Raw genomic sequence first — 8,589 nt, forward strand, 5'->3', positions numbered from 1 at the left:
AGACAAGACAGAGCAGGTTACTTTAGACTTACTTTTACTTTTACAAAGTCTCCACTTTCAAATTTAGTAATTCTTTAAGAAATTCAAACAATAAATACCATTTTGTGGCTATTTAATGTGTCTTGACAGATGTGAACATCTCTTACTCTTTAGTAGTTATAGCATGAAATAAACATGAATGAATATCAGAAGGTGTCTTGTTTTAGCTGCGGAAAGACATAAATACACACTATTTTTCAAGTTCAAGTTCACTGACGTCAATCTACTCTCCAGTCTGGTTTGTTTGTCGGACAAAAAGTCAGATTCAGCATTACGATTGGTCAGTTCGCCTGTCAATCAAACTCCCCACGAAGGGTCAGTTGACATCTACTCTTCACCAAGACAGAAACCACCTCTTTCTCATCATAGCAAATGCCATCTCACAGTCTGAGAGCAATCAAACTTGCAAAGTCACTTTGACTGGGAACAGACTGCATCCAAAAAACAGCCGGTGTCTGAAGGAAACACAACAGCTCCTCTTTTCTCTGATTTCAAGGGTCTGCATGTAGAAGTCACTCCGAACAGGAACCTGCTCTTCCTGCTGTCCGCTGGCCTCCTCGACCCTCTCCAGAGAGCAGGTCAGGGGTTATTTTGGACAGCCTCTGACTCTGGTTCCTCCTATTGTGCCTCAAAGGTCAGCACAGGAAAGAGCAGACACAAAGATAAAAGTGGACAACCTCTCTTAGGACGCCTTAAGATCTTCTTGGAGACTCCCATTTCGAGTCATGAAGGGAAAACAGAGCAAAGGTGAGGGTTAGAGAGGAAGACGGCTGAATAACAATGAAGGGTCAATGAGTCAGTCTGTAGTTTGGTGATGATGTTCTGAGGTTTTTGCTGTGGTCTGGGGTATGAAACACCAGCCTTTTGAGTCATTCTTTCCCAATAAATACTGACAGCTCCGCTGAACGCTAAAGAACACACACGGTTTAACACCACAGACTGAAAGAGAAGTTTCAAACGACGGTTTGTGCAGGTCACAAAAAGTGAAAACTGAATCAGTTGCTGGCTAAAAATTAGAATTCATTATGATCAGATATAAACGTTGTGATTCCCCAAACATTTATCAGAATTGAAAATATATTATTCACACTTCACACATTCACATCTTCTTCACATTTGCATGTTCACATGTACACACAGGCCATGGACAGCATCTGGTGATGGTGTGCCGCACCCATTCCTGACATTGTCACACTACTCTTTTTCCTGCCATTGTGTTTTTTACACTCGTGTGTAGAAACAAACTGAGAATGGAATATTCAATGCAATCAGTAGCCAATTTTATTTTATTTTTGTCACTTGGCCCAGTGTCACACATACAACGAAATATGGGCCAAGCCACATGAGTTTGGGGAGCGTGTCTATGCGCGAGAGTTGCAAGCGCAAACAGCCATCCTGCCGTGTTGGGTAGACCTGTAAATGTGATTGATGTTATTGCTTTGGAGTGCACAGTGTTCACCAGTGTGTCACTGTGGATACGCTGATGGGCACATGGTGCCTGTACATTGAGCGGAGGGGGTTTGGGTATTGAATTGGCGCAATGTGTGCATCACGTCTCAACGGTCAAAGGCACTGCTAGCTGCCGAGGGCCCCTTCCTAGAAATCTGTAGTGCTAGTGTGGATAGATGAATTAGCAAAATGGAAATAGATCACGTGATAAATGGCCCAGCATAAAACTCAGCAGAAAGTCCAGAAGGTTTTCACAGAATAGACCTAGTCAGAGTATACTGTCATGTTTAATTTTTGACAGGAATGAAAATGAGCATATGAGGGATAGAAGTAAAGTGTGTTCAAAAGACTGCATTGTTGCCAGTTGTTCAGCTGATTAAACTTCTGATAAAAAAAAAAAATGTTATCTAGGATATTTAATCACAAGACATTTAAGTATAGAAGTATTTAAATATGGCAAGAAATGTCATTTTTGTGGCTAAAAATATATTTGAAATATATGCTAAATACTGTATCTGTTGCAAACAGTAAACCTCAATTAAATATATTTTTGACATAGAAAATAAACTTCATATATCAAAATATATTTCAAAATGTATTTCAGGGGAAAGAAAATACATTTCCAGTCTTACAGTAGCCTACATTTAGTCTAAATACAAATGTGGATGGCCTACTTGAGATCAAAACTAGATTTATAATGATTTAATGTTATTTAATATTTTTATATTATTTAAATTATATAAATTAAATTTATATATTGCAATACTGCATTTTATTTATTTATTTATTTATGTTCCATGCTAAAGTTTATGCAAATGTGTTATATGTTCGCATGTTTTATAGACAACAAATGGTTTTCTTCAAATGTGACATGTGTAAATGTACTTTCTTGGACTGAAATGTAGAGAGAAAAAATATATTCATTAATGCTTTTAAATATATATTTATACATTTAAAATATATTTAAAATTTTTTAAAAAAGAACATTTTTTTGGCATATAATATATATATATATATATATTTGCAATGCTTCCCCTTTCTTTTTCTAATTTTTTTTTTTTTTTTTGGAAATACATTTCGAAATACATACAGTATCCTAACTAGTGCCCGTCATGTTTATTTATTAAATATTTTGACTAATTGGATGATGATTACCAATCAGTTTCTTTTATCTCATTTTATCTGGTTTAAATCCATTCACAGTTTTTTATCCAAATCTCCCTGCAGATTACATCTTGTCCAACAAATGAGGGATCTCAGAACCTTGAAAATACATACGTACATATTTTGGAATGTTACTTTGCAATCCAAGTATTTATACTTTATCTTCATGCTGGTTTAAGATAAGGATTTAACAACAAGTTTATTAAGTCTCCATTCCAGGTGAAACATTGTTGTAAATGGATTAGAATAATCAAAGATCAATTCATCTTGTGAACAGTCTGAAATCTTGATAAAACTACGAACTCTTTCATTACTCTGTAACTTCTCTTTCTTTACCGCTCAAACCACCTCCTTATCTCTCGGTGACGTTCTCTTGAGTGCGGGGTTGGTAATCAATCATGGGGTTGGACCTCAAACATGACACGAGCATTTTAGGGCAGACTCCAGGTCAGTTCCCCCATCCTGCTGAGTTCAAGTGAAGTGTGGTTTGGCTCTGGTCAGACTGCAGGTCGTATCTGCTGTGGCGTACATGCCTGTTTGCACAAGCTGCTTGTTCTCTGGTTCTTTCTCTTACATAACCCTCCAGAGGAGGCCAAGCATCCATCAAAAGGTGGAATGAGAGAAGATAAAGAAAGGGAGAGAGATGTGGGAAGGTACTTGTCACAGGTAATTACCCGTTTTGTTCAATTTGATAGGAATGTTTTGGCAGCTTAAAGCTGGTTTAGTAACGGGCTAAGTGGCAGGGGAAGAGTAAGTAAGAGCCCTTCCTTATTAAAGTGCCTTGGATGCTGTGAAGGAATACTAAAAACCTTGTTTCAATGTTTGCCCTGAAGACATGCAAGGAAACAACTCCTTAAACCCAGTTTTCACTAAACATTATTTCAGTTATATAGTTACACAGAAAACCATGAATCAGTTCCAATGTTAATCCATTTTAAAGGTGAATGTGAAATTCAAGTGACTAGATATGTGCAGCACATACTGGTTTGCATTTTTGTGGGGACATTCCATAGATGTAATGGTTTTTATTATGTACAATTTCTATTTTCTATCCCCTTACCCTAACTCTAGTCTACACCAAAACCTTTCTGCTATTTCAGATTTTCAAAACACTTCATTCTGTATTTATAAGTTTGGTTCCTCATGGGGACCAAAAAATGTCCCCACAAGGTCAAAATTTACTTGTATTACTTGACATTTGGTCCCCATAACATAATGAATACCAGGCACACACACACACACACACACACACACACTCAGACACCTGCAGAGTGACATCACTATTCATAGGTGTGCAACATAGCTGTCAGCTATGACAGAATCATTACTCAAAGGCAACAAAAGAAGCCTGTGTGTTATGTAAGGTGTGACTACCGTCCGATTAGCTCAAGCCAGGAGAACAATAAAAACACTGATATGATACCAAATCTTGTGTAAAACAGACTGTCCCAGGCATTTTTGTAATTGCAAAGCAACTATTTTAATCTTGATGGACAGGGATTGGAGGAGGGAGTTTCCCCAGACAGGAAGGGTTACCTGATTTGATTGACAGATGCTCATTTTTCTCAGTCCTTGAATGAAACTGGGTGACAAAAAGAACAGCAGGGAGAACGTCTGAAAGAAAGAGGGGGAAATCAGAATGCAGGAACAAGAAAGACAAAGAGATAAAAATGGAATAATGATAACAGGAAATGATGAACGGCGATGAAGAGAAGAGAGAGGACACGACTGACAGAGATGAAAATGAAAAGCACATTTCTCTTTTATGGATAAGTAAATCATGTTAAGCTAGACCATAAGATCATATAGAAGAGGCAGAAAGTCAAAATTAACCCTCTGACACATATGATCAAACCAATGTGGAAGCAACCAAGAACAAAATAAATCATTTCCATAGTAATTTGGGCCAATCGACTTCTGTGCTGTGAGCACGTGGACAACTAGCATGATCTCATTAGCAGTCGTAGGTATTCATATGTAAATTGTGGTTCTAGCACATATACATTTTTGCATAGACACAAAAAAGGTGCATTATTAACAACCTGACAGCATCGAAAACAAACATTTTACATATGAACAACTTTAGAGATATACAGTGGGTACGGAAAGTATTCAGACCCCCTTAAAGTAAGGTGTGACTACCGTCCGATTAGCTCAAGCCAGGAGAGAACGAGCGAAAGAGAGTTGTCTGGCCGAGTCAGTCACTGGCATGAGGCAGCTTTTGGTGGTTAATGATTACTAAGGAAATTTGATAGCTCACTGCTGCACCTGCTTATGTCATCAACAGCAGAAGCGGGCTTTCATACGGCTCCAAATGTCCTCTATTGTCCCCACTGGCATGGAACACTGAGTAGGAACAATGAGCAGTGTGTTGATGTTTGTGGCTTGCATGCTTTCAAGAAAGAGACAGAAATATTACACAGTAGTCAAGAGACAGCAGTGTCTTGGAATTAGCTTTTAATCCATCAAAGTCGCTGCATTAGTCCAAAGAGCACTTCTGGAGGTATCTGGTCCATGACCGGAGGTAACGAGAGCTCTCGACTGCGCAGTTTCTACCTATGACTAATGTGTAGACCGTCCCATTAGTCAGAGAACGAGCATTAATCAAGACGGGGCTGTGATTGGGAAAGCCTGCAGGAATCTGAAGGTGGCTCTCTACATGAGTGCACTGGCATCCACTCTGAATGGCATGAAGCGCTTAGACGCTCATAACTTCAGCCAGAGCAAACAAACCTTGAATCAACAGAAACTCCCTACTGTCTCCTCTCCACTAGGGAGGAACTGATTTACTTCACATAATGAGGAAGCTCAGAGTGCAGGCCGTGATGTACAGTGCAGACACTCTATGTGAGGGAATTGCATCTAGCTGTACTTCAAATGCTGAGTGTATACGTGTGAGTGCATTCTTTCTATAAATGAGCCGTTATTCATGTCACCTAATATATTCGTTTTTTCTTTTTTTCTTTTTGACCGATGCAGTTTAAAATAGTTATTAAAATACAATGTGTCACAAGAAAATGCAAAATAAATGAAAAGGCTGTGCAGTGTCCCTTTGAGTATAATTGCACAAAATTTGGCATGCATCCTCAGAATATATGGATCTCTATGGAAAGAAAGTTTCATCACATTTAGACTTCTATGATGTCCAAAAATATAACAGGGCAATTAATATAACATATCCAGTTCAATATTATTTTAGTATTATTTATATACTATTATAGTGTTTATTCAGTTTTTGATTTAGCTTACTTTTTATATTTTCAGTTTTTAATTTTGATATTTATTTTAAGAAACTTTGTTATATGTTTGTGTCATTTTTTGTATTACTCTTCACTTTTTAATATATCTATTTAGCTTTAATTTGTTTTTAAGTTTTAGTCATTTTAGTAACTTATTTCAGTATTTCAAATTTTTGTTAACATTTTTCATCTAATATTTTTTTTTATATTTATGTATATAATATGGGGTGCTGTGTGTACATTAATGAGGAAAAAAAATTAACTTAAATGATTTTAGCAAATGGCTGCAATATAACAAAGAGTGAAAAATTTAAGGGGGTCTGAATACTTTCCGTACCCACTGTATAAACATTTACTAATCTTTTTTTAACGAAGTTCATTGAATATTGAACTCATTGACTTAATTAGCTGATTATAATTAACTTAATTAATGAAAATTTGATATTAGTTATGTTATTTGTGATTTCTGATGCTCTTTCAACTCATTTCAAAGAGTTCCCTCACTTTACCCATAATGTTAAAATTCACTGGGTTGAATTAATTGGTTGATTTTATTAAATTTAGTCAATGACAAAAAAAAAAGTTTAATACTGACTTAATCCTTTTAAGTTCATTGAATATTGAACTGATGGAATAAATGGATTCATTTTAATTAATTTAATCAATGAGTAAAAGCCATTGGTTTTAATCCCATCATATTTATTTAACACATTTACCTAATTTGATTTCTGATGATTTCTGAACTCATTTCAAAGAATTCCCACTTTGCAAGACTAAACTTTAAAATGATAAAATGAATGAAACATCAAGCGTAGCGTTAGTTCTGGCAGGTCACCTTAGTCAAGCTCGCATCAGCTGACTCTCAGCTGATCCCCATCTACCTATAGGAATACGACACCTATCTAAGCATTCATATATAAGGTCCCTCAGTATTATCAGCAGTTTTCGCATTGCTCAATAGCTAATTATCACTCTCTCGAACGTCTTCACAAGCTAAGTTCCTTTTAATGCTCTCAGGTTTGGCAACATGTTAGGCATTTGAAATCCCTCCGAAATCATATTTACTCTCATAAATATATTAATTTTAAGTAATCATTCAATAAAGAGATAAACAAGCGAGTTAGTCAGCCAGTAAAACGAAAAATGCGCGCAGTAAATTAAGATGAAACAAACCCATGAATTTATGATTTATGTTATCACTCTACGCTTAACCCTGGCTTAATATTATAATTTAAATCGCGTTTTGATTTATCTAATTCCTGTATTTTAATAAATGCTGCATTAAATGAATTTCAGGGCTCTGTATAGGTCATTACACATTAACATCTGCGACGTTTTCATTGGAAAGATAGTTTTACAGGGTTATAAAAATAACCTGAGAATAACCATAAGGGAACGTTCTGTATAAGTTATTTTTAGGTTATTTAAAAATAACCACCCTGCAACGTTCTGGGAATGTTATTTTATGGTTGCAAAAAAATAACCTAAAAATAACTTATAGAGAACGTTCCCTAATGGTTATTTTTAGGTTATTTTAAAAATAACCACCCTGCAACGTTCTGGGAACGTTATTTTATGGTTGCAAAAAAATGACCTAAAAATAACCATTAGGGAACTGTATAAGTTATTTTTAGGTTATTTAAAAATAACCACCCTGCAACGTTCTGGGAATGTTATTTTATGGTTGCAAAAAAATTACCTAAAAATAACCTTTAGGGAACGTTCCCTAACAGTTATTTTTAGGTTATTTAAAAATAACCACCATGCAAAGTTCTGGGAACGTTATTTTATAGTTGCAAAAAAATTGGCAACAAACACAGACATTTGATGAACATTCGTCACCGAAGTGACGGGAACAACAAACCCAGCAAACACAGAACGTTCACCTTACGTTAGTATTTGGTTCCCAAAAAAATAACCAAACGGGAACCAAAAACTAACGTTAGGGGAACATTCTGTGTTTGCTGGGTTTGTTGTTCTGGATTTGTACATCGTTTGATACTGAAAGACAGAGCAGTCCCAGCGATAAAAGATCCCGGCCATGACTAGGAACTGCTGTAACACTGCATCAAATGTCTGTGTTTGTTGCCAATCGGCCCGTAAGTCCTCGTGACTCTTCAGCTCCGCCCACGGCTCGCCTCCAGGAGCTCGGCTGTTTTCAGAGAGAATCGTAAGCTGTATCTTTCTTTATAAATCTGATAAAACTGAAGACTCTTCGGAGATGTGAATGATGCAATACTACACTATAGGTACTCAAGATTAACATGAGATTGGCCGAAACTGTATGCATTATGTTCCCTTTAACATAGTCAAGTCGCCTTTATTTTATAGCACTACAGCACAGATTTAAGCAGCAGAAAATAACGACCATGGTGCAAACGGAATCAATTCTGCTGCGGCGCAGCTCCAAGAGAAAATGGTAAATGGTCGTTGTTCAGTTGAAGTCGTCTGCATCCAAAAACCTAGGCTGCTGACATGCTGCCTATCAGCCAATGACTTCGCAGGTAGCGTTTGTTAATGAAGGTAACTCATGAAACTGATATCGGACATGCTTCTGAGGCAGCTTAATGTTCAATGATCTATAACAAAATAGAACGAGCTTCGGTGATAACTAAACTAATATTTAATTACTTAATAATACTGATTTCTCGCTAGAAATAACTTCAGACGCCATCTTTATTTTGCTCAACCATCACGG

Source organism: Sinocyclocheilus rhinocerous, unplaced genomic scaffold, assembly GCF_001515625.1.
Source record: "Sinocyclocheilus rhinocerous isolate Xijiao unplaced genomic scaffold, SAMN03320098_v1.1 scaffold756, whole genome shotgun sequence".
NCBI lineage: Eukaryota > Metazoa > Chordata > Actinopteri > Cypriniformes > Cyprinidae > Sinocyclocheilus > Sinocyclocheilus rhinocerous.